Here is a 13,944-nt window from a genome sequence, read left to right as displayed (position 1 = left end):
TTGTTCCGTTTGTGGCCGGCTCCTCACTCTTTTGTCCCTTATATTCCTGCCGCCGCGGATGAATAGGAGATGGAGACATACTCCCGTGTACAGACCCCTGGTGGACTTAGCAACACTGGAGGACAGGCACATTATCCTCACCTATAGACTTGACAGGGCCACAATCACAGAGCTGTGTGCCCAATTGGAGCCTGACCTGATATCTGCTATCTGTCACCCCACTGGGATCCCCCTCTTGTGCAAGTGCTATCAGTACTCCATTTCCTGGCAACTTGGGCCCATATTTATACTTTTTGACGCTAAACTGCGCTAACGCAGTTTAGCGTCAAAAAATTTAGCGCCCACAGGTGCCCTCCCCTGCCCCCAGGGACCCCCCCTGCCCCCAGGGACCCCCCCTGCCACCCCTGCCCACCCCAGGAGGACACCCAAGGATGGAGGGACCCACCCCAGGGACATTCAGGTAAGTTCAGGTAAGTATAATTTTTTATATTTTTTTATTTTTTTGGGGTGGCATAGGGGGGCCTTATTTGTGCCCCCCTACATGCCACTATGCCCAATGACCATGCCCAGGGGACACAAGTCCCCTGGGCATGGCCATTGGGCAAGGGGGCATGACTCCTGTCTTTACTAAGACAGGAGTCATGAAATGGCGTCTGGGCGTCATAAAAAAATGGCGCAAATCGGGTTGAGGCGATTTTTTTGCCTCAACCTGACTTGCCCCATTTTAAGACGCCCTAACGTCATTTTTTCCCAACGCCGGCGCTGACTGGTCTACGTGGTTTTTTTCCACGCACACCAGGCAGCGCCGGTCTGCTTGCGCCGGCTAACACCATTCCATAAATACGGCGCCCGCATGGCGCTTCAGAATGGCGTTAGACGGCGCTAAATTTTTTGACGCTAAACTGCGTTAGCGCAGTTTAGCGTCAAAAAGTATAAATATGGGCCTTAACGCCTACCCTGACCCAGGCGTTAAATAGTGGCGCAAATGCGGGGTTTTTTGACCCGCCAACTCCCGGGCGTGATTTTTGCCCAGGAGTATAAATACGACGCATTTGCGTCGCCGTCATTTTTTTAGACGGGAACGCCTTCCTTGCATCTCATTAACGCAAGGAAGGCGTTCACGCAAAAAAATGACGCTATTTGCCCATACTTTGGCGCTAGACGCGTCTAACGCCAAAGTATAAATATGGCGTTCGTTTTGCGCCGAATTTGCGTCGAAAAAAACGACGCAAATTCGGCGCAAACGGGGTATAAATACGGGCCTTGGTCTTTCCAAGTGACAGTGGGCTTGGCAGCAGGAATGTCACAGCCAATGTTCTCAAATGTGCTGACAAGAGTGTTATCTGCCCTGATAAAGCACATGTGCAGTTATATTGTTTTGCCCCAGGTTGAGGATTTGGCCACAGTGAAGGCTGAGTTTTATTCAATGGGACATATCCCCAACATAATTGCGGTAATTGATGGAATACATATTGCATTTGCACCCCCCCCAGCAGAATGAACTCGTAAGAGTTTCCACTCCATGAATGTTCAGATGCTGCATTTTGCATAACCTGGCCCTTAAGACGCCATGCCCCATTCCTGCAGGAGGAGGAGGCTGGAGATGCCCATGTGTCAGCAGTATACCCTGTGGACAGTAAGGATGAGGAGGCAGAGGATGAGGACAACAGAACCTATGTGATCTGACAATACTTCCAATGACACACAGGTTGGACAGTGTTACTTTACATTTCAGTGACTTTGCTTGTAATCTGTGTGTCAATTACATGCTGATATTTCCAACTTCTATGCACACTTACTGTTCCCTCTGGAAATTCATTTTGCAGATGTTGGTGACCTGACATATACTCCTGGTGTGGTCACTACAGCTAGCTACAGGTCACAGATCTATGCTCATTCTCTGTTCAGTTAAATTGCAATTTATGTATCTGTTTCAATGAATACATATTTGATATACATGACATGCTCAAATGTTTTTTTTTCCCAAAGGGTGTCTATTGAAGTGCTAAGACATAGGGTGAAAGTGCAATGGGATAGGGTGATGATGGAGGAAAGTCCAGGGTATTGTTCCAGTCTGTTCGTAGCACAGGTGCATTGTCCAAGGGGACATAGGAAGGGTAGCAATGGCAGTTCAAGTTAGACAGGGTGACTGAGTGGGACACAAGGGTGACAATCAGGAGAGTCTTATTTCCTGGCAGGGGTCTTCGAAAGTGTCCCTGGCTTCTGTCTGGATCACAGGGAACATTTGAAGGGTGGTTTACCTTCTGCAGGGGGAGGGGTTCTGGTGGCCTGTTGGTCCTGTGGCTGGGCCTCCTGGCCACTTGGGGCAGCAGAAGTGGATGGCTGTTCAGATGTCTGGCTAGTGGCAGGGGCCCGCTGGTGTGAGACTGCCTCCCTTATAATGTTGGCCATGTCTGCCAGCACCCCTGCTATGGAGATCAGGGTGTTGTTGATGGTCTGCAAGTCCTCCCTGATCCCCTGGTACTGTCCTTCCTGCAGCCGCCTGTTCTCCTGCATGTTGTCCAGGATCTGGCCGATCGTGTCCTGGGAATGTTGAAAGGCTCCCAGGATCTCAGCGAGTGGCTCCTGGAGGTTCGGTTCCCTGGGCCTGTCCCTCCCCCTGGCGCACAGCAGTCCTCGCAGTGTCCCTGGTGACCTGTGCCTCTGTCCCCTTAACGGTGTGCCCACTGCCACTGACCCAGGTCCATGATTGTCTTAGGTATGAGGTGTGCCCTGGGGTCTCTGTAGAGGTGGACACATTGCTGATTGACATGTCCTGTTTACAGAGGTATGGGTATGCTGCGTGGGTGCTGTGGCGGTGTTTCCAGATGGGGGAGGCTCTCTGGTGGTGTGTGACTGGGCCTGGGTAACCAGCTGTCCAATGGTCCCTGATGGGCCAGATAGGTCATCCAGATCTTGAAGACCACAGTTGCTGTCATCACTGTGGGCCTCTTCAGTTGGGGGACTGGATAGTGGTGGCACCTCCTCTCCGCTGACATTAGCCGGGGTACCTGTGTGGATGTAAATGATGTTTTACGGTTTCTGTGTCAGACATATTGTACATCCGTGGCTTCCCATCCATGGTTGGATTTGCGCTTCCAGCTTTCAGTTGTGTATGTCAGTGTATGGTGAGATAGTTAATTCTCTATGGTGTGCATTCTTTAGTGATGAGTGTCTATGCAGGCCTGTGAGGGGTATCCATGCATTGTTACAGCATGCAGGGCTTAGTATTGGGATGAGTGGGTTGTGATGGTGGGTTTGTGGGATGCTGTGGAGTGATGGGAGGGAGGGTGAGGGTATGTGATGGCATGCAAGTAGGAGGTGATAATAGTATAGAGTTGACTTACCAGAGTCCTGTCCTCCTTCGAATCCAGCAAGTCCCTCAGGATGCAGTATTGCCAAGACTTGCTCCTCCCATACTGTGAGTTGTGGGGGAGGAGGTGGAGGTCCACCGCCAGTCCTCTAGATAGCGAGCTGGCGTCTTGCTGCTATGGAACATACCTTCCCCCATAGGTCGTTCCACCTCTTCCTGATGTCATCCTTAGTTCTTGTGTCCTGTCCCATAGCTTTGACCCTGTCCACAATTCTCCGTCATAGCTCCATCTTCCTGGCTATTGATATCTGCTACATCTGTGCTCTAAATAGCTATGGCTCTACCCTGACAATTTCCTCCACCATGACCCTTAGCTCCTCCTATGTGAAATGGGGGTGTCTTTGTGGTGCCATGGGTGTTCTGTGAGGTGTGTTGGTGAGGGTGTGTTGGGTAATGTGTTGGGATCTGTGATGGGGAGTGCATGAGAGGTGTATAGTGTGAATAGTGTGTGGCTCTAGTTGTGTCAGTTGTCTTTGTGTCTCTCTGCTGGCAATGGTTTGTAATCGTAGAGGGTTGTGGGTAATGTGGGTGTGTGTTTTATAGTGGTGTGGGTGTGTGTATGGGTGTCAGGTATGTGTTATTTGAATTGTCCAATGTGGAGTTGTTTTATTTGTGGGTGTCCATTTTGAGGGTGGTGGTATGTACCGCCAATGGTTTAGCACTGTTGAATGTCCACTGTGGTGATTCGTGGGTAATAATATGGTGGGCGTTGTTCTGTTGGCATAACAGTGTGGATTTTGATACCACCAGTTTATCACTGACCTTTGGGCTGGCGGATTTGTGTGTGTGGCTGAAATCTGTCAATTGGTGTGTGTTTCATAATATGGTGAACAGATATCCGCGGCCCCGGCGGTAAGTTGGCAGCCATCAACGTAGCGGTAAGTGGGGTTTACCGCCAATGTCATAAAGAGGGCCATAGTCACTCAGATCATATTGTATTATACAAAAAACAGTAATTTTACTTATATAGCAGCTTATTAAACATCTGTAAGCCTCACATAGTTTTACAAAACATTACCACTCACTGGATGATGTCATCAATAATGTCACTGATCATGTCATCAGTGATGTGAAAAGTGAGGTCACAGCATTGCGGGAGCGTAAGTTATAGTCGGGCAATTTAACTGCAACTGCTGAATTTCTATGGTTTTGTATATCTGAAATGTCAACTCAACTGTAACATCCCTTTAACCTTTGCTTGCCAGTAGGTAGTTATAGTTAGTACCTTGTTTTCATTAAAAACTTGTTTTTGACTTCGCTATATCTTTGTCGCCATTTGATGAATCTTCACAAAATGTTCCAAAAATAGAGTGCCTAAGGTCCACATGTAGCAACATTCAGAATTGCGAACTGCAAATTACGAGTCAGAGCGACAATTCAGAATGTTGGATGGTGTCCCAGACACCATCTGCGATTCGCAAGAGGGTCGCAAATTCCCATAAATAATCATGAGGTGGGTCGCAATTTGCGACCCCCTTGCGATTGGCGGCCCTCACAGGGATGGTGGCCTGCTGCAGACAGCAGACTACCATGTCTGTGACTGCTTTTTAATAAAGCAGTTTTTTTAGGTAATGCAGCCAGTTTTCCTTAAAGGAAAACGAGCTGCATTACAAAAACAAAAAATGAAACATATTTGTTTCATTTTTTCAGAGCAGGCAGTGGTCGTACAGACCACTGCCTTCTCTGAAAAATATTTTGCAGTGCCATTCACAACGGGGAAGTGGTCCCATGGGGCCCCTCCCCTTTTGTGAATGGGTTACCACCCATTTGAAATGGGTGCTAAATGCAATTGGTTTGCAACAGCGTTCACGGTCACAAACCAATCCTACATTGCACTGCGACTCGCAATTAGGAAGGGAACACCCCTTCCTAATTGCGACTTGCAAAATGAGGTTTGTGCATTGCAATTTGCTTTTTGCACATCGCAAACAGTGAAATTCGCTGTTTGCGACATGCAAAAAGCTTGCTACATGTGGCCCTCGGTGCCTTGTTTTGCATGGAAAGTTTCAAGGTTATCCGTCAAGCTGGGTCTGAAAAAAAGGGGGTTAAATAGTGAATTTCCCAAATTAATTCCAGTAGTGATTTTAGACATGACTACAGCCCAAACCGCTGGATGGAATTACATCAAATCTGACAGAAAGGTAGCTCTTGGTCCAGAAAGCACCCCTTTTCCTATTTAGTGAAAATCTGGTCAGTAGTTTGTGAGGCATTAAAGGAAAAACAAATTTATATACCTAAAAGTGTGAAGGCTTCACAAATCCTCCCGATCTCATGCAGGAATCTAATTGCCTGCCAGCACTTCTACCGGGAAGTGTTGGCAGCCATTTTGAGACTTCTGAGTGATTAGGTGGTTATAGGGGATTGGTCACAGAGCCTGGCTGCAGGCCAATCCCTGCAGGTAACCTCCTGGGGTTGGATTAACGTATCATATTTCAAATAATTTTAAGCTAAAAAAATAGAAATTCAATAAAAAATGTAAAAGGTTACAGGGATGTTATAGTTAGGAAATAGAATTTTAAAAAACATAGAAATTCTGTGTTATAGTTAGGCTCACATTTTAAATGTACAAAACCATTCAGCTGTAATAGTTAGAGTTATTTCAAGTAACTTGCCCTTAGGTGACCATAACTCGCTCCCTTGCCATGCACTGCTAATTATCCCAGATATTACAACACTCCTGACATATTTTATAACTTCTTTGATAATATCACTGTATCATTTTCAGTAACATTATTGATGAGAAAACTGTGCATGGCGGGGGTAAGAGTTATATGTTAGGGCAAGAGCTATAGTTACTTGAAATAACTCTAACTATACCATCTGAATTTTTATGGCACTGTGCATTTAAAATGTGAGCCTAACTATAATGCCCCTGCAACCTTCGGTTATTTAAATGAATATATATATCTTGTCAGGTTTATTTTCAACACTGCTGCCAACCACAACATGCATGTACCTAGGCTGTGAGGGTGGCACTCACACCTACAATTGTCAATTCTTGTCAAACCAAGAAGATTGGCACTCGGGTCAAAGGTTTTACGTGCTTTTGCTGCTCAAAGAAAAACAGATGCATTTTGGCACGTGGCATTCATAGGTTTCAGTGAGAACACATCAATTGCATTATATAAATGTTGCAATTCATGAACATAAACAAAGGATTATCGTCCGCACTCAGATTCATTGTAGTGCTATTGTAGTGGCCATCTTAGCGTGTACATCTTGGGTATTATATCACTTAGCAGTCAGTATTTGCATGCATCAGATGGCACACCTCATGGGAAGAAAATACAAATATTAAATAATGATAATTATGAAAATACAATCAATCCTAAGATCCCAAAAATCTTTACATCTAATATTAATTCATAGTGCTAATGTGGTGGACACATTTTGCACTGCAAGATTTCATGGTCCAAATCAAATGATTTGCATTTCATTGTGTATAACATCCTGGATGGGGAAACCACAGCTAACCAACTACATCTTTTTTGCATTGCTTTGCCCCACATTCATTTCTACCCACCCTTATATCAATATTCATTGATCATATTGAAAACCATGGATTTAGTGAAAAGAATATCCAAAGGCAAAATCTAAATCAACATCAAAGAGTATAACAAAAAACATATTCTCAGTCAAACGTGCAATATCTAGGGCTAGCATGAATATGATCAATATGAATATCCATGTGTAATCATCTCACCCTGATGGATAGATAAATGCTAGGTGTCCCTTGGTAGAATCTGATCACCTTCTGGGGTTGTGGCTGCCATGTAGTGAATGGTACACCTGGTTTCATTTCCTTCTCTACTCAGTCACCAATGTGAACCCATAGATTCTCATTACTGTTTAGCCTCCTAGGAATTTTAGTCTGTGATTTTAAAATGTATCTAGATTCTAGTGGTCTCAATTTGTGGGTCCTCTGTCCTCCTCTTTCCCCTGTGAGTACTTGATAGAGGCAAAAGAGCTTCAAAACATCCTGATTACTCTGATGTTCCTGTGCAAAACATCTTGCCACTGGGTACGTATAATCATTAATAGAAATATCCTTCATTTGTTTGAGTACTTGCTTTTTCATTGGATCCATTTTGTTGCAGGGACAGATAACACAATCCCTGTACTCGGAGTTGCAGTTTAGAAGCTTAGTGATGGGACTCTTATTTTTTGACCCTGGAACCTGATACTCATTGATCCTATTTCCTGTACATACAGGCTTTACACCTGGTGCATGAAAAGAACCCCACTAGTTTCCCCGTCTTTCTATAGTGACTGTTTGTCACATAATCCTTAAAGGAGGTGGACCTTCTCTATGTTACCAAGGGATGTTGAGATACAATATCCCCTATAACATTATCAGAGCATAAGATCTGACAATTATCTTTCAGAGTCTGAAAAGGTTGTGATGATTCACTTGAGAAGTAGTTATCATCCTAACTATATTTTTCTATCTATGGATATGTCTTTACATCTATCTATTAGAAACTGTAGACACTGTTGCTGTTCAACCTTCTCTTTTGTCTCTTGGAACACCTTGGAGGAATACCCCCTAATTTTAAATGTGGCTACTGATCCAGTCTGCACTGTCAGTTGAGTAGTTGCTCTTAAAATGCAGCAACACCCCATGGGGTATGCTGTTCCGCAAACTATGTCGATAGTGACTCATAGTGTGTAGGACTGAGTTTCCTGCTGTGGGCGTCAGATAAAGCCTAGTTTGTAACTGGTTCTCTTGCAAAAAAATGTTAAATCCAAAAACAGGACATTGGTGCTACTTATGTGGCTAGTGAAGTGCAGGAAGGAAGGTAATATACTCAACTGTTGATTGTTGAAAGCCCTTCCAAACAATAAAAAAGTAATCAATATAAGGCACCCATAGGGCTAGATTGTTTACCCATTCCGCACATTCTCTGACCAGGCTACTTGCTTCTCCCACAAGCCAATAAAAAGATTTGCATAGCTGGGGGCAAAGCACATACCCATAGCAGTTCTTGTCTTTGTCTGTAAATTTGTCCTGCAAACAAGAAAATGTTATTCCTAAGACAGAATTCAATTAATTCCAACAGCATGTTACAATGCCTATAGTTTAACCATCTGTTTTTAAAAAAAAGAAAAATATAACCGTCCCTGACCCTGCAGTTTGTTCAGTGCAAGTATGCAAACTTGTGATATCCAAGGTAATTAAAAGTTAATTATCTTGCCACTGAATACCATCAATTAGTCTCAGAAATTCCTTGGTATCCCTTATGTAAGAACTCAGAGTGTATACAAAAGGAAGCAAATAAACAGAAACAGAAACATTCTTCAAAAGACTGGACTGAGAAGAAATAATTAGGTGCCCTGGGAGGTGGCTGGCATGCTTATGCAATTCAGGAATGTAATAAAAAGTGAGGATTACTGGATGTTCTACCTTGAGGAACTGATACTCATGAAAATCCAGTCCCTCCATTTTGCTAACAGATCATAGAACAGTTCAATATACTGTGCATATTCTATCCTAGTAAGTGGATCATAGCATCCTTGTCCTCTAATTTTTGGAGAGCTTCTTTTTCATAGAATTCCTTTGTCAACAAAGCAACATTGCACTCCTTATCAGATGGCTTCATTATCACATCGGGGTCATTTCTCAGGTCCATGACGCTTCCTCTTGATGTTGTGTCATACTCCTATACTTTTTTTAATCCCTTCTCTCTCAGCCTGTTCAATCCTTTGTACACTGTTTCATCAGACCGAAAAATGGGGATGATCATACAAAAAGAGACCTTTTCTTCCATTACTATAATAAGAAACTCATGTGGGTGATATTTAAATATATATATTACGTACATACTTTTGATGTATTGATCCCAGTGATATCTGTGTGACATGAATAATGAAATAGGTAGTTTTAAGCACAGAAGAGAGACCCTAGAGTCACAAGATACCTGGAGTAGAACAGATTAGTGCATGGACAATGGTCCCTAATAAAGTAAATCAGCAGTTTGTAAACACAGCAAAATGATAATATAATGTACAGAAAACCTGAAATAAGCATAAATAGATAAAGTTTGATAATTGACGCAGTGGGTGATGGTGACAAGCATGCTTTTCAAAGTGTGATACACATGTTTTAAAAGTGTTGACTCTGTGTGTAAGATAATGAGATTTTGATTCTGCTGTGAATACAGGATCATCATCAAGACTCAGTCAAACATAGAGCCCAAGACCATGCTGTAAAAGGACAGAGAAAGGAAAACCTATCTGAACTATTAATAATGAGCAATATACTTACTTGAAGAAAGAAGGGGGGTGTGCTAATCATTTCCTCGAGTCACAAAGTGCACTGTAGTAGAAAATAGAATAAATTATGTGTGAGGCGTCAGTCACAATAATGGAATGGAAAAAGAAAAATTGAATAAAAAGCTCACCAAAACTGTAAAGAACTTCATGAGCACCAAGGACACATAGGGGTCATTCTGACTCCCGCGGGCGGCGGAAGCCACCCGCCTGGCGGGAATCGCCAGAAGACCGTACCGCGGTCAAATGACCGCGGCGGTCATTCTGACTTTCCCGCTGGGCCGGCGGGCGACCGCCAGAAGGCCGCCCGCCGGCCCAGCGGGAAAGCCCCTTCAACAATGAAGCCGGCTCCAAAAGGAGCCGGCGGAGTTGAAGGGGTGCGACGGGTGCAGTGGCACCAGTCGTGATTTTCAGTGTCTGCTTTGCAGATACTGAAAATCTTTATGGGGCCCTGTTAGGGGTCCCCTGCAGTGCCCATGCCAGTGGCATGGCCACTGCAGGGGCCCCCAGGGGCCCCACGACACCCGTTCCCACCATCCTGTTTCTGGCGGTGAAAACCGCCAGAAACAGGATAGCGGGAAGGGGGTCGGAATCCCCATGGCGGCGCTGCTTGAAGCGCCGCCGTGGAGGATTTCCTGGGGCAGGGGAAAACCGGCGGGAAACCGCCGGTTTCCCTTTTCTGACCGCGGCTTTACTGCCGCAGTCAGAATGGCCCCTAAAGCACCACTAGCCTGTTGGCTGTGCTTCCGCGGCACTCTGCCATGGCGGTTTTCAACCGCCAGGGTTAGAATGACCGCCATAGTCCATGAAGAATAGTGTGTGTAATGAACAGGGAACCTTAAACAAGCCTGGAATAAAGGATGGCAAGATATGATGGGAAGGAAGAGAAAGAAACATGAAAGCATGACATAACAAAGTATATGTACCACTTACAGTCAGGGGTAAAAGCTTGAGCAGGGGAAAATGCCCCAACAACCATAATAAAGTTGACTTCTTAGGCAGGCAGTCTGCCAATGGCGGACCAGCACAACAAGTTATCTAATAAACAGAAAGGCAAGCACGCCCAATAGGGATGTATAGGGATCAAGGGAAAGGGAAGGACCTAGAGGCCATTTTGATACAAGACACATGCACAGAAGGGGTGACCATCTTGGAATGATACGTAAAGGGCAGTCCAAACACAAAGGGAGGTGAGGGGAAAGTGTGAGTGTGAACAAACTAACAAGGGTAAGGAATGTTACATGTGGGTGGAAATGCATGGATGCAAGTGAAGGAAACAATAGCTTACAAGACGTAATCAAGTGATGTGCTGACAGAAATTAATAAAGTAAAGACCAGATACTAAAAACTGAGGCATAAAGTCATTTAGTGTTACAAGGTACAAGGATTCTGCCATTGAAAAATAAGTACAGTCTCCTCAACAGAGGAAGGCCATTTTACAAAATGTCCAGTAGTAAATTCAATTGGAGTACATCTTGGAGGAACTGAACTGAAGGAGTGAAAGGGTCCACCTTAGGTTTATCTTAATGAAGTCCATTCTTCTTGGCAGTTAAGGCCCACTTTTACTGTATCCATCTTTAAGATCCACTTTAATTCCTGTTTGTTCACCAATTGCTCCAAGTTTCCTTATCATTCTCTGGTTGAAAGGAGAGATATAACCAGCCATATGAGGTTGTTTTTTGAATGACCATGTTGAATGAAATGTTCACCTAGTGGTGCAGCGAGGTCTTACATCTATGTTGACTCCTATGTTGACAAATACAGATCTTTGTATTGTCAGTGGTCAGGCCAACGTATATTGAATGGCATGGGCAGAAAATTGCATAAATCACATTGCATGTGTCACAGTTGAAGAATTGTTTTGAGGGGATATTCCACTTTACCATGAGCAATTCCTTGCTTTTAATAGTAAATGGATACACGCTGCTCATTCTCCATTTAATATGTAATCTAAGTGGCAGGTACCCCATAGATCAGTTGGCATAAGGGGGTCTTCATTGGTTTGAGCATAGGAGATCTTGCAAGTTTTTACCTTTTTTGTGTACAAACAAGGGAGGTTCAAATGTAAGGTCCCCAGAGGCCAACAAATTCCAGTGTTTCCTTATACATTTGGAAATAGAAGTGGACAATAGGCAAAATGTTGTAACACATACTATTTGCACAGATTCAATGTTGATCTTGGGTGTTAATAGTATGTCTCTTGAACAATACCATACCCTTTTCATAGATCATTTCACGGGCTAATAATTTGTTGAAAAGGACTTTAGTCTCTTTAATGTAATCTGCTCTTTTTTCGCAATTGTGTCTGATACTTAAGAACTGACTATATCACAATGAGTCACATAGAGCATGTGGGTAGTAATTTGAGCATGCACAGAAAGAATCCTTTCAATAGAATTGTAATACAGAGTATTGTAAAGTTTATCATTTACTGTTTTAATTGTCAGATCCCAAAAAAGATATATAATTGTTATTACTATGTAAGGTGAATTTGAAGACATTACAGTTTGAGTTGAGCCAATGATGAAATTGAGTGAGATTAACTGAATTACCTTTCTGAACAAGAAAAATACTGTCAACGTGCCTTTTACAGAAAAGTATCTTATCTCTGAAAGAATTGTTGGGAATCGGGATTTATATGGATCTAATACTGTCCATGTTTAAAATGGCTAAACTGGGAGTAAAAACTGCTAAAGTAGAATTTCACTTTTTTTTTTTTTAAACAGAAATAATTTTTCTGTAAGAGCATGGTAAAGAATGGAGATAGTAAATGAAGTGGGACCCAGATGAAGCCTGGGTCTGATCTTCAAGACCGTGGTTACCACATTAATGCCATCAACTTGATTAATGAAAAGGCGAAGATATTTTGAGTTCCAATAGTAAGTGCAATGGGAAGTATGTTTTTTTATTTCTATGTACCACATTATATGCACTGTCTGCAGAAGCCCTTTAAAATGGCATCACTCATTGTGACCATAACACATCAACATTTTGCACCTATGCTTGAGTTAGAACTGAATTGCATTCTGAGTGATGGTCTCTCTTTGGAAATTCTATCCATCTATCTATCTATCTATCTATCTATCTATCTATCTATCTATCTATCTATCTATCTATCTATCTATATATATATATATATATATCTATATATCTATCTATCTCTATTCACTTTAAAAGGTTGCAGGGACATTATAGTTAAGAATTAGAATTAAAAAAAAACTTTTACATTCACTGACAAAACAAAGGTTACAGGGATATTATAGTTAGGTTCAGAATTTATACACACAGAACCACAGAAACTCATCAGTTATAGTTACTTGTGCTAACTCTAACATATGCCCTCCACAATGCACTGCTTAGGATCTCACATATTACATCAGTCATGCCATGGTCAGTGAACAATTATAGAAAGTGGCATCAGGAGGAGAAAAAGAAAAGGAAGAAGAGCAGCGGGAACCAGGGAAATTAAAACAGCCATGAAAACAAGAATACTAGCTGGAGAAAAAAGGTGGTAGCAAAGTTTGTTAAATGCATTCTTTGTAATATAAAACTTTCCAGCAGGACAACAAAAAAATACAATCATGAGACAAGCAGCATGTTAAAACATTTGTGTACCATCAAGCCCTGACAACTGATGACAGAGGCAATCTAGAGGGATACACTACATCAATCAACATAAAGTGCTCCAGCTCAGCTTGCTACCGGAGACCAGGTTCCTGCTGCTGTCACTGTGAACATTCCTGTAGTGCTAACCCATATGCTGAAAATGGCATCTTATTGCACAGGATGTAATAGAAATGCTAGTGTCAGAGAACAGTCCATGCCAGCATTTATGCAGGCAGTCATGAACCACAAATGTTATTTTTTTGTTTTTTCAAAACACTGCAGTCAGGTGAATTTTTCCAATTAATTTTTTATAGTTATAGTTTGCTGTAAACAAAAATATAAAAAGCAAAAAAAAGAAAAAAAACTGTTCCAAAAATTCAAAGAAATGTCAATGGGTATGTCAGTGTGTGTGTGAGTATGTCAATGGGTGACATGGTGTAGTAGTTTGTGAATAGGCGTGTGAGTGGGTGTGTAAGTGGCTGTGTGGGTCTATGAGTTAATGTGGTCATGGTTTTGTAGGTCTGTGAATGGGTGTGTGAGTGTATGAATGAGTGTGTGAGTGGGTGTGTGAGCGGCTGTGTGGGTCTGTGAGTGGTTATTGTAGAGGTTTTGAGAGTCTGTCTGTAGGTGTGTGAGTGTATGAATTGGTGTATGAGTGGGCCTGTGAGTGGCTATGTGGGTCTGTGAGTAGGTGT

This window comes from Pleurodeles waltl, chromosome 9 (genome assembly GCF_031143425.1).
Source record: "Pleurodeles waltl isolate 20211129_DDA chromosome 9, aPleWal1.hap1.20221129, whole genome shotgun sequence".
Lineage (NCBI taxonomy): Eukaryota > Metazoa > Chordata > Amphibia > Caudata > Salamandridae > Pleurodeles > Pleurodeles waltl.
The sequence above is the reverse complement of the archived record's forward strand: the minus strand, read 5'-3'. Positions refer to the sequence as shown.